Genomic DNA, 14,684 nt, shown 5'->3' with positions numbered 1-14,684 from the left:
CCCTCATACTCATGGTGGGTTATTTTTTAATGGATGGCAACTATGTTAACAAGACATGTTCATCTTCTGTAGTTTTAAATCTTGTCTCAAAGGTTGTTATCTTTGTATTCCAATTAGTGATTGAGCCATCATCCATATGATAGAACTAGTGTGCTGCACTTTCCATCAAGGTTTCCATAAATAATCTTACAACAACATCCTCATCTGCAACTCCTTAGATGTGAGTAGCTACAAAGAAAACCTTAATGTATTCGTTTGTGGTAACCTTCCCATCACCTAAAAAATTAGGAAAATTCTTCCTCAAACTAGCTAGGAGTGGGTGATAGGCTGTTAGTGCTAATGGACCTATTGTTGTAGGCCAAGGAGCAGCCATAATTATTCTAGAAAGGTATTGCAGAAAATTGACAATTGGGGGACCAATGATTCCACTAGTACATTTGACCTCATTTTTCAACCAAAATTTTTGACCATCTATTAAAATATTTTAGATTGGTCAAAATATGTAAGGAAAAATATTGTTTTTTTAAATCCATTTTCATGTTGGTCAAAATTTTGACCAACACTAGCTTAACATCTTAAAATAAAAAAGGGTTTCCTATTTCATTGTTATGTTCCATGAAGCATGTGTGGGGGCTGCACAAGCATTTGATTTGATTTTAATCCAAAGTCTGAGAGGTTTTTCATTACTATATAGAGTCTTTGTTCAACTTATTCTTAGTAGAAATGAGATTCCATTATCAAACAACTGCATTTAATTGAAAAGTCCTAAGGGTTGTGGCTTATCTTGATTTTGTTGGGTAAGGTATAATATTGTACTCTCCCATCTTCCTTGGATGCAAGTGCTAGTAATTAATTTTTTTGAATTGGTGAATTAATCGACTATTACTCATAGCATGATCAACTAAACACTTTAACAATATCAAGGTAGGAGAAGACATGGCAATCAAGGAAGAGGCCTCGATCTTGGGATTATATTAGACTTTTTTTGTATACTAACATCTGGGGCCCTCTATTCCTGTGGGATGATCAAAACCACTAGCTATTTTATAGAGGGCATCTAGGCTCTTGTTAGCACAGATGGCATTAATAGTTGGCTTGTTTACATGTTCTCTCCACATGTATGGGAGCTATGTGTTAAGTTCCCCTTAAATCATTACCTATTTTTATTTTGGTAGCTACATGACAGATTACAAAGGTCACAAGTTGAGTTTTTTTCTAAAAGCTATACTTTTGGAAGCTAAGTAGACTATAGAGTGAGCAGCCCAAAAGATTAAGGGAATCCTCAGCATCCTATACACATTCTCTAGGTATTTTCATATTATGGTTTACAATCTGACTACCTCTCTTTGTCTCTAGGGTTATGGTTTCCCTGACTTGTGGCTTCTTTTGTACTCATCACATTTTTCTACCATTGTTGTTGTTAATTTAATGTAAAATTTGCATAAAAGATATCCCACACTACCCTAGCAAAACATTTCTCCAAATTTAATCCTCTTTGACAACTATGTACAAGGAACTTTAGGTTTTCGAATCTCACAATATTTCAAAAGAATTTTTATCAATGATCATAAACATCAATATGAATATCTTAGACTCGAGTAAGTTACAATATAAAATTGTAATAGTGGGAAATAATCACAAGGAAAGACCAAATAAGATTCAAAGCTTTCATTTTGTTCAAGAAAAATTATCCTAGACACAATAAGTTTGCATATAAAGCATGTGCATATGTTGCCATTACCCATAAACATGTTGCATATCCCATCATTATCTTTGCATGTTGTGTGATAGGGATTGTTAGCCTTTACTTTTAGCTGCTTGTTATTTGTTAACTTATTTTACTTATTTCTTATTCCCATGAATACATGGTTAGTCACTACTTCCATGTATAAATATATCTCATTATGCAAACTAATCTGGTTAAATATCACTACTTTCATGTATAAATATATCTCATTATACAAACTAAGTCATTCAATTTATCTACCAATACTCAATATGGTATCAGAGCAATGCATATCCCATGCCTTGCCTACTATCTTGTGATGTGAAGAGATTATTGGCACTAATTGAGATGCGAGGGAAGATGCAACATTTTTTTATATGTTACATGGCAGAGCTAACCCCAATGCACCCCATTAGGCTTGGCCTTGTGCTAAACTTATTGTGTTATTTTCATGCAATGTGACCAAAGGTTTTGTCACTCTAAATGTGGCCCCCAGATTCTTCCAATGTGGAACAAAGTGGTCACTACCAATCATGATAGATAGTTTAGAAATGAGAGACAAGGAATACTTTTAGCAGTACTCAATATGAATTGGCATGCCAGCTTTCAAGTTGGCTCTTAGTAAGAGCATTGGAAGAGGTGGTTGCTACTGATTTCTCCTGGGTATCTCAATTTGATGCACCCTAGAAAGATTGATTAGCTTCTATGGCTTGTTCATGTACTCTAATAGAGAAACTACTTTGTACTTGGCTCTTGCTATGCCATTTTGGGCCAAAAATTTTCAAGGTTCTAAAGCTCCATGGTCGTATATGTAAGCTTCCACACTACTCATTCATTTTTAAATTTTAATAGATTCAGATGTGATTGCTCTTGATGACATTAAATTGGTATGTTTAGTTGTCATCTTTGTATAGGGCTTAAAGCCCTCATTTTCCCAAGGTGATTTTTTATCAGGCTTTCATTTTGTACCTACTCACAAATATTATCAGCTTTGGTTTATTCTCTCAACCAGTTGTGTATGACATTTAAAAACTAGTATAACACCTGACCACAACCTATGCACCTCTCATTAGGAACCATATCAAGTCAACTCTTCATAAAGCTTGCATATTAGTAGGTCATTAAGTTGGCTTTTTTCTTCAAAGTGCCTAAGGAATTTTCAATGGATTGATGATCCTATGTCAATGTCACCTTGAACTATACCTTTCCTCATTCAATCATGAGAAGAATTTGACACAACCTTTCTCTCTAGGGCTTGGAATTTTTTCATTTCTAATGTTTACTTGTCAACTAGACATCATTTTGCAAGGATATAATCTATATTCATGTAGCCTTTTGAAAATAAATAAATTATTTTATTGCAAAGTCTGAAAATTATTTTTGTGTGTATTTTAAATTGAATTCATCATTATTACCTCTAAAAGTGTGCTTTCTAGTTCCAACTCATATTAACTAGAAAATTATAATAAATGTGAGTTTCCTTGTAAAATTTGAAATTTAAATAATTTTTACTCTCTTTAATATTTATCTGAATGATTTCAACATGTTTAAATGGTGATTGCAAGGGGGAAGCCAAGAAACTACTAGGATAGAAAACAAGGAGGCTAGGGGGAAGCTAGTAAAAAGCTATGAGTAGTAGGAGAGTTATTTTTATGCTGATTTTGTTTGTTGTCATTTTCTTGATTGTCAATAGTATCAAATTATTGCATAGGGGCACACACATCCCATAGCGTAATTATATTACATTTGAAATATCAGTTTCTTAATTTTTGAGTTTATGAGTATAAATATTGATTAATCTAGTTATAATAACTTTGAGAAGGAAGCTCACATTCTATCATAAGGCCTTGATTTATAATGTTACTGAACTATGTGGAATTTTATGATCTTACTTAGTTGTATGGAATTTTATGAGGTTACATGTATTTTAGGAATAGGTCATGACCACTCATTTACTTATGGCTTCACTCATGACTATTATAAGAAATTTGATTTTTTTATTCTCTAGTCTTGAATTTCCTTTCTAGTCATTGTCTTCCAAGTTTTCCAATCTCCCTTTTTGCATACCGTGCATTGTCCATTGTTCACTCTTCCATTATGATTTTACATTATTTGTTGTTTGGTTGACTTTAGTATCAACTTTACGATCTCTAAACTCTTTTCTAGTTGTGACCTATATTATTTTTCTTGTCCATGTTCCACATGTGTGTGTTTTGAGCCAAGAATCTAGGGATCTAATAGGCAAGTTCTTGCAAACATTCCTTTCTATCCACAATTAAGATTTGGATATGATTTTCTAGATTGTGAATAGCTTTGCCAATAAAAATATCCTTTTAGGTGGATGTGTCAGCTCTGTAAATCAATTTACTTTTCTCTTCATTTTTTGGAGATTTGTTAAAGTATAGGATAGGTGAGGGTTTGGACTTGTGTACATAGTCATATTGATCCAATTATAAGTTCAATGTTTTCTATTTGCCAAACCTATATTTACGCACTGGCTTCTACTTGTTTAGTTTTGTAGTCTCTTTCTTAACACATTTCTTATATAGTCTTTGTTCAAATCATATATGAAACCAACATTTGTGGTCTAGAAGAAATTATCTTTTACTCTGTATGCAAAGCAATATTTTAGAGCTTCTGTAGCATGGCCATTAAGAATAAGGACATCAGAGCTGATTTTGACATTTTCCTATCAGTTTTGAAATTCTAGGAATGTGAGAATGTTTACTGCAACAATATCAAGGATCACAAATTCTAGGTCTTGGAATTCCTTTTTCACCTCCTCTCTACATTTATTGTGGTAGAAAATTGCATATACATAGCATCTTCTAACTTTGTTTCTCAAAATAGCATTGTATTGATACAAATTTTAGATTTTTGCTAGCTATTTGATGCAAATTTTTGTTTCTCTAAGTTCACGTGTCTTGCTATTTGATGGTACATTTCTTCAACAAATCTTGTGTAAGTTTTTTTATCTTGCTTAGCAAATCCATCAAAAAGAAGTGTGGTTCCTAAGCTAAAAAGCCTTAAAAAAAGTATTATAGTACGTATAGTAAGAGTTAATGCATGCCATGGCCATTCCTAATTATATGAATTGTAGGATTGTACACTTTCTTTGCAACCAAATCATTTGATGAAAACCAATGAAATAAATGTTCTAACTAGCATTGAATTATAGGATCCATGTGCTATGAATATGCATGCCATTAAGGCTCATGGCTATTTGAAAAGGAAACTACTAAATGGCTCACCTAGATTAGTTATATCATGGCCCTTGTCATACTAGCTAAGATTTCCATAAGATAGAATGTATGCATTTTAACTCCTAGAAGATTTTGGAGTATCATGTGTCTGGTTGTGAGATAGAACTATTAGGTAACACTCTTGTTATGTTTATGGTTGCAAGAAAAAACCATTCCCATGATATAATTTATGTTTGAGGCTCTCACACCCAAAGTATTTTGGTGAATCATGTTTACAATTGCAAGATAGAACCACTAGATGACACTTCAATTACAATTGCACATATTGTTTCATCACACAATTGCACATATTGTTTCATCACACAATTGCACATTTTTTTTGGAGTATCATGTTATAGTGTAGTTTCAATTGCAAACCTCATGCTTACAGTTGACTGTTAGCATTGACAATTATATATTCTCTGGGATTACTTTTACATTGGCATTCTATTTTTAAAAAGATTTCTCATTTAGTGATATCAGATTTCCACAAATCATATCAATGAATTATTTTTTCTAGGTTTGATTGTACAATGTTAATGTTTTAGATGACACTATATGATCCAAAATATGATAGTGTGCATTTTGACTAATGATAATATTAAAGTTTATCATTTTTAATAGAATTTGAACTAAGCATTGTATTTGATTTTTGTCATTTACAAATATATTCTCTAGGATCACTTCATCATAAGGCATTTTCTTGGCATCCCATTCTTATATAATATTGAAATATGACTGATAGTTTAGCTAATAGTATTTGACAGCTTGCCAATTTAATTACTAATTGAACTGACTATAGTGGTAGATGAAACCCTGTGAAATAATAATTCTGCATAGAAACTAGCAATGGAGTCAACTATGAAATAAGGATGCTAAGATGGCATGCATAGGCTACACATGATCTTATATAGGAATAGTTATATTATGGGTTGTGCCATAGTCATTAAGAGATCCGATTGCAAACTTTAGCTTTATGCTCTAAAGTTCTAGAGATGGTTTCAAAGCATCATGTAGTGTGCTACAACAAAGAATTATTAAGGTATGAAGTATATCATGTTGTTTCTTACTCAAGTTTGCCTCTCATGTTTCGATCTTGATCAATTAGAAATTAAAAGTGATTTGATTATTTTTCTCTCATTATATTATATAAGTCATCTAAAGTCTACATTATGTGACAATCTATTCGATTTATAGCCACCAAAATTTAATTCAATTAACTATTTTTTTAGTGGTCATGAAAATAATAACTGGATTAAATAATCTAGGTTATTGAATGGAGTCTATAAAGATTAATTTTTAGATATTTCAATATAGACTAGGTCTCTCTATTGAAGTATCCTATCCACTGATTCATAGATATAATCCATGTATAAAAAAGCACACTCCTTCACTATGACAGTGAAAAAGAAACTAAAATTTTCCTCTCAAACCTTGGTCATAGCATATAATGTTTCTTTTACTCAAATTTTTCATTTGACAAATACAATGAACATTTCTGAAGTTTATTTGTAACAAAATAAGACCTATAGTTTATAATATATAACAATATTTAGTTATGCATAATAAAACTAAAAAATACCAGATTTTGTGCCTAGCCATATACCAAAGGAACTAGAGACATTGACATACCTACTCTATTATGGTGTACCTATTATCAGACTAATAATATCCAAACAATAAAGTACTTTTGTGGACAAGGAATGATAGTCCTTGACACCAATAGTAGATTGACAGTTAAAATTAGATGTACATGTCTTAGTAGAAGAATAAGATGTTTGTAAAACCATGAAGTCTTATGAATAAGATGGTTTTCCTAGTTACATTAGAGGAATAAGGATTAGTTCATAGTTGCATCAGAGGAATAAGGATTAGTCCAAGATTTAGATGACCTTGCCAAGAAAGTGGGCAACATGTCAATCATACCAAGTATGTATCTTCATTTTCATTGACACATTCAAGACATCATCATGAATTTTATAGACTGTGATTGTGTAGATCAATTGATCAAAAATTGCAAAGGACAATCAAAATCAATGCATATTGATGATTCATCTGAATCCTACTAAGACTAATCATATAATTAATACTATGAGGAAGCTAACCAATGAGATGGTCACTAGGAATCAAAAAAAAGATACTGATAAGATTACATTGATCAATATCAATTGAAGATATCGATCAGATACCTATTCAAAACAAATGCATTGCAAAGTAGTGAGCAAGATTAGAACCTCAGTCAAGAAAAGTGTCAGAAATCACAAACAAGATTAAGGGAGTTGAGAGAAGCATTAATGGTTGCTAAGGAACAACAAACAATATTGAGGGTTGAAGAGTGAATGCAAATATCAGTATATCTATTTAGTTCTGTAATAACTAAACAATCATAGAGCAAGAGAAAGATTAATAGATTGATTAAGAGGAAGATCCATGTTCACCATCAAAGAACAAAATTAATGGAGAACATTTTCAAGAATCAATGATGGCCATTGGCAACTAGTATTGGCTAAGGCATGAACCAATCACATTAGAGGCTAATTGTTTTTAACATTAATGATTAAATAAAATCCATAATCAATATCATAAACAGTGATTGATAAAGATAAAAAAGACTACATTATCCATAATATGATAGTTTATGTTAATGTTAGCATTGAGTTGTTAACAAACTAATGTCATTATGTAAAGACAAAATGTTAATCCATTCTAGGAAATTACTAATCATGAATTTAGGTACCTTGACAATGGTAATCAAGCTCGATCTAGATTAAGACAATCAATTATGATATGTTCTAATAAGTAATTAATAATGGAAGGAGCCAATTACAAGGTTGTGTCACAATTAGTTGTTATGAAGAGTGACATTACAAAGAGACAAAGAGCATTCTTTATTAATTTATTTCAACATCAATTTGAAATAAACATGTTATGTTGAATGACTTCCTTTGGCATTATTGGTTGTACACATTTAAAGAAAGATTGGACATAGCACCCCTGTTGTAAGAATTATTCGATCATATCAAACATAGCAGCATTTCTAGAATTTCATAAGCCTATTAGCAAATCAGAAACATCAAATCTCACTTTAAGCAATAATTAGATTCGATTGCAAACATTGAAGGATTATATTAGAAACAACATTAATACAATTGTATTGCCATTAATCAATAAATAAGGATTAGATATAGCATGTTATTAAAGTCATACTAGTGACAAAAATTTGCATTGGTAGAAGCAATACCATTACATCTCCATTGCATATAGTTTATATTGACATAATTGAAATAGTAAGGATCATTCCACTAAGTGCAAGAAGTATCTGTTCTTTTTAGCATATATATAATTGTATATATCAAAGATAGCAAGTGAAATTGTTCATTATTATTTTCCACAAAATCATATTCATAGCATCCATTACATAGTTTAATTGCAAACTCAAATATTCTAAGTTTAGGGATTGTAGTAATCATCTTATAATGAAATTAAATTTTCCAATCAATTATCATTGAGATAAATGAAATTAAAATTTTGAAATCACTTATAGAATATACTATGGTAAATGTTGTCTAATGACCCATAGCCATTTCTATCCTAGCTTTGATATTGCTTATCTGGAACACCTTCATACTAGATATTGATCTTAGTTTGGGCATGGCCATGGTATACCTTGGTAACATCCTTGAGCTTGTGAATATGTCCTAAATGTTTCAATTCTTATTAAGAGTGCAAAGGGGTAGTATAAATAAATAATTATGATTAAATTAACATATTTTAATTAAAATTCTTAAAATGTGAATACACAAGCTGATATACATGCTTAATCATAATTGTAATCATAGCATAAGATTACTAATCATGAGACATAAGTTTAATATCAACTCACAGATTACATCTAGAGTACTTGGGTTCTTGAGAAACATCCTTTAACCATCACCATTCTCTCTAGTTTGTAACTAGAGTGTAGGGATAACACAGAACTTATGGTGAATTTCACTATATCTCAATGTTTTTGAGTGTAGTTTCTTTTGTCACCATCGAATACTAGTATTGTTAGGAGGAACCTACTCTAGTACACACACACACATATATATATATATATATACATATATATATATATATATATATATATATATATATATATATATATATATATATATATTCCAGTAGATAGATTTGACTAATAGCATGCATGTGAAAAAAGTAATTTAATATGTGTGATATCCATACTATCAGGTAGTGGAAAGCATCAATGATCTATAGGATTACAAAAGTTGAATAGGATTTTAAACGCATAAACAAAAACTGCCATTAAAGATACAAATGAAAAGCCAAAGAAGTATGTTTTGCATGCAAGGCTTAATAGCTTAGGTTTGCAAATCCCAATGTCTTAAATACAATTTTCCCCAGGCTCTTATTTATAGTTATACATAGTGATATAGACATAAGGCTGAAAATGATAGTGACAAGGAATGCTTTGTTGGTGGTGGAACTAAAGTATTAATGACACAAACTACTCTAAGAAATGGATCAGTTATACGTACCAAAGTACTAATCACAAAATTTTGTACTTTGGTATGTATGATAGGTACATGAGTACAAAATTCATCCAAAAAAAAAGCATGATTAACACATTACAAAATATAGCAAAACAAGGTTTTAGCAATTGTAGTGGGCATAAAATATCATTTGTGACATCAAATATTAGTAAAATTTTATTAAAAGAACTCCAAAGCCATAAAGAAAAGAACATAATAATATGACATTTGTTTCTATATTAACATTAAAAATCACAATAATTAATGTTTACCTCCGCTAAAGGTGTGTGAGATGGTGCATCCATGTTGCCCTGTGAAAAAGATTAGTAAGTCTTAGAAATCACCAGTGAAATTAAACTAATAGACTTACCAAAAAAAATATTAATAATAAAGTAGATTGTATATGTAAATCATTTATCTAAAGTTAGCCAAAAATTTGGTGTAACTAATGTGTATACCTAAAAAAATATTTGACATGTTCTACTTAATATTTATATCTACACATATGGTTTGGAAATAAAAATTTGGTTGTACATGACCCCATCATAGTTGACATTGATCCTACTTGGACATTTCATTGATCATCATGATCTTCATCCATGTCATCATCATCATCATCATGACCATCATCATCATGATCATCACCATCTTCATCACCATTATCATGATCATCATCAGCATTATCATCATCATTATCACCATTATCGTCAGCATGACCAAAATCATCACCATCTTCTTCTTCTTCATCACTGGGTAATTTTTTTTCTTGATAATCATTTAATTCATCTTGTGCTTCTTCAATATCTTCTTCTTCCATCACATTATACTTTACCAACCTTCCTCTTGGGTCATGTCTAACAAAAAATGACAACCTAGTTTGTGTGGAACACCAAAGTAAAACACTTGCTCACATTGGCTTGGAAGAACATAGAGCTCATCTTCGACTGGCTCAAATGACCTTGTATTAATCATAGTAAATCCACTGTCATGTTCAATTACAATCCTATCAGGATCATTTCGACTCAGCCATAGCCTGTACCATTTGACAACAAATAGAACTATTTTGAATGAATTAAAGTTGCACTCAAGTGCATCATCTAAAATGTCATAGTATCAATTTTTAGATTGTTGAGGATGTATGTCAATTCTAAACAAAATATTGGTGATCATGAAGACAAAACTTATCCTAGAATCACATGTTCTCTTTGTTTTGTCTGACTTTTTTGTGCAAAATTTATAACCATGGTAGTACATAGCTTTGTGGTGTTCGACCTAAAATTATTCAAACATGTCAAGATTATTTGCATCTATCTATGAGTTGATATTAAACTTATGTCTCATGATTAATAATCTTATGCTATGATTTTAATTAAGATTAATCCTGTATATCAGCTTGTGTATTCACATTTTAAGAATTTTAATTAAAAGTATGTTAATTTAATCATAATTATTTATTTCTACTATCCCTTTGCACTCTTAATAAGAATTGAAACATTTAGGACATATTCATAGGATCAGGGATGTACTCAAGGTATACCATGGCCATGCCCAAACTAAGATCAGTATCTTGTATGAAGGTGTTCTAGATCAGCAATATCAAAGCTAGGATAGAAATGGCTATGCGTCATTAGACAAAATTTACCATAGTATATTCTATAAGTGATTTCAAAATTTTAATTTTGTTTATGTCAACGATAATTGATTGACAAATTTAATTTCATTATAAGATAATTATTGCAATCCCTAAACTTAGAATATTTGAGTTTGCAATTAAACTATGTAATGGATGCTATGAATATGATTGTGTGGAAAATAACAATGAAAAATTTCACTTGCTATCTTTGATATATACAATTATATATATGCTAAAAAGAATTGATACTTCTTACACTTAGTGGAATGATCCTTGCTATGTCAATTATGTCAATATAAACTATATGCAAATAATCATGACATGTTTGAATAATTGCAGGTGAAACACCACAAAGCTATGTACTACCATGGCTATAAATTTTGCACAAAAAAGTTAGACAAAACAAAGAAAACATGTGATTCTGGGATAAGTGTTGTCTTCGTGGTCACCAATATTTTGTCTAGAACTGACATACATCCTCAACAATGTGAAAATTGATACTATGGCATTTTGGATGATGTACTTGAGTGCAACTTTAATTCATTCAAAATAGTTCTATTTGTCATCAAAAGGTACAGGCTATGGCTGAATCAAAATGATCCTGATAGGACTGTAATTGAATATGATAGTGTATTTACTATGATTAATACAAGGCCATTTGAGCCAATCAAAGATGAGCCCTATGTTCTTCCAAACCAATGGGAGCAAGTGTTTTACTTTGGTATTCCACACAAACCAGGTTGGTCATTTTTTGTTAGACATGACCCAAGAGGAAGGTCAATAAAGTATAATGTGATGGAAGAAGAAGATATTGAAGAAGCACAAGATGAAGTAAATGATTATCAAGAACAACAGTTACCCAGTGATGAAGAAGAAGAAGATGGTGATGATTTTGGTCATGCTGATGATAATGGTGATAATGATGATGCTGATGATGATCATGATCATGGTGATGAAGATGGTCATGATCATGGTGATGATGGTCATGATGATGATGGCGATGAAGATGGTGGTGGTGATGATGATGATGAAAGTGACAAGTACGATGATGGTGGTGGTGATGATGATGATGATGATGATGATGACATGGATGAAGATCATGATGATCAATGAAATGTCTAGGTAGGATCAATGTCAACTATGATGGGATCATGTACGACCAAATTTTTCTTTCCAAACCATATGTGTAGATATAAACATTAAGTAAAATATGTCAAATATTTTTTAGATATACACATTAGTTACACCAAATTTTTGGCTAACTTTAGACAAATGATTTACATATACAATCTACTTTATTATTAATATTTTTTTTGGTAAGTCTATTAGTTTAATTTCACTAGTGATTTCTAAGAATTACTAATCTTTTTCACAGGGCAACATGGATGCACCATCTCACACACTTGGAGGTAAAAATTAATTATTGTAATTTTTAATGTTAATATAGAAACAAATGTCTTATTATTATGTTCTTTTCTTTATGGCTTTGGAGTTCTTTTGATGAAATTTTACTAATATTTGATGTCACAAATGATATTTGATGCCCAATATAACTGGTAAAACCTTGTTTTGCTATATTTTTTAATGTGCTAATCATGCATTTTTTTTGTTGGATGGATTTTTTACTCATGTACCTATCATACATACTAGAGTACAAAATTTGGTGACTATTACTTTGGTACGTGTAACTGATCCATTTCCTAGAGTAGTCTGTGTGATTAATACTTTAGTTCCACCACCAACAAAGCATTCCTCATCACTATCATTTTCAGCCTTATGTCTATATGACTATGTATAACTATAGATAAGAGCCTAGGGAAAATTGTAGTTAAGACATTGGGATTTGCAAACCTAAGCTATTAAGCCTTGGATGCAAAACATACTTCTTTGGCTTTTTATTTGTATCTTTAATGGCAGTTTTTGTTTATGCGTTTAAAATCCTATTGAACTTTTGTAAGCCTATAGATCACTGATGCTTTCCACTACCTAATAGTATGGATATCAACACATATTCAATTACTTTCTTTCACATGTATGCTATTAGTCAAATCTATCTACTAGAAAAAAACATATGTACTAGAGTAGGTTCCTCCCAACAATATTAGTATTGGATGGTGACAAAAGAAACTACACTCAAAAACATTGAGATACAGTGAAATTCACCATAAATTGTGCGTTATCCCTACACTCTGGTTACAAACTAGAGAGAATAGTGATGGTTAAAGGATGTTTCTCAAGAACCCAAGTACTCTAGATGTAGTGTAAATAAACTATTTCAATTGCTGAAAAGTCATATTAAATGAAACATTAAATATGTTGTCTCCTATAGTGACATGCTTGAGGTATAAAACTCAAATTATGTGAAACAGTTTCTAGGGAAAATTGTATATGCTTTATGAATCAACTTTTCCTTTCCTGATGATTAGAAAAGACATTGTTGATGTATATAGCAAGCAAACCAAGATCCTAAGGTACATATAATACTAGTTTTACTAGAAAGGCATTGTCCCTAAGTATAGCAGTGTATGCTATATCTGTAAGGCAAGATGCTTTGTACCATGGTCAAATAACAAAGCTTTGGTTTTATTAAAGAAGAAAGTATTATATTCAAGAATAAAAGACATTTGAGGATGGAGGATTTTACATTCAGCAATACAATGAATTTGCATCTTATCTTTTGACCCATTAAGGCTTGATGTCTTAAAAGAAACTCAATTTCATAACCCAACAAAGATTGAGATTAAACAAAAGAGAGTACTCTCTTGGCAAAAAAATCATAACCAAATTATTCCAAAATAACTAGTTTGACATTGAGGGAAACATATATAGAAGAAGGAATTCACAGTGTTAATAAAACCCTAGTCACAAAAACAAACTTGAAATAGCAAGAAAATTTGGTGTTCCAATATTGTCAATCACAAACGAAATAGTAAGGAAATGGATAATATATAGACCCTACCAAAGAATCAGAGATCTAATAATAATAAAAATATGATTTAAAAAAAATAATCATAGTGAAAAAGAGGCTCACTTTTCAATATCAAATATGGATCTTATAGTCATTAGACATGAGAATGAAAGACTAAAGCATAACTTTTAAAATAGAATCTACATCAATGAGCTCTTGATCTCTTTCTTATTGAATGTACTGAGATCGTGTCCCATGAAAAATTACATATTTCAATGGTCAAAACAAAACTGTAGTTGCAAAGGTTACGAGCTTGTGCACAAACACTAAAAGGATAGCACATTGTAAGGTAAGGATAAACAGTTGAGAAGAGAAGAATAATCACAAGATTATAAGAGCTCAAAGGCAAGAGGCATTTTTTAGTCTAGCTTCATGTAAAGTGGTAGATTGCATAGCTCTATCAATACCAGAACTTTTTATTCAATCTACAAGTCTATCAACAACTTCAATCCAAACAAAAGTGAACGAGATATGACTATGCTTTATCAAATGTCTGCAATCTCACATATATCCATTGCCTTCTAGATAGATGGGTGTGCAGTGACTAGCTAATTAATGGTCAAATTCATATGATAATGTG

This window comes from Cupressus sempervirens, chromosome 10 (assembly GCF_028749045.1).
Source record: "Cupressus sempervirens isolate cs-2001-9-10 chromosome 10, ASM2874904v1, whole genome shotgun sequence".
NCBI lineage: Eukaryota > Viridiplantae > Streptophyta > Pinopsida > Cupressales > Cupressaceae > Cupressus > Cupressus sempervirens.
The sequence above is the reverse complement of the archived record's forward strand: the minus strand, read 5'-3'. Positions refer to the sequence as shown.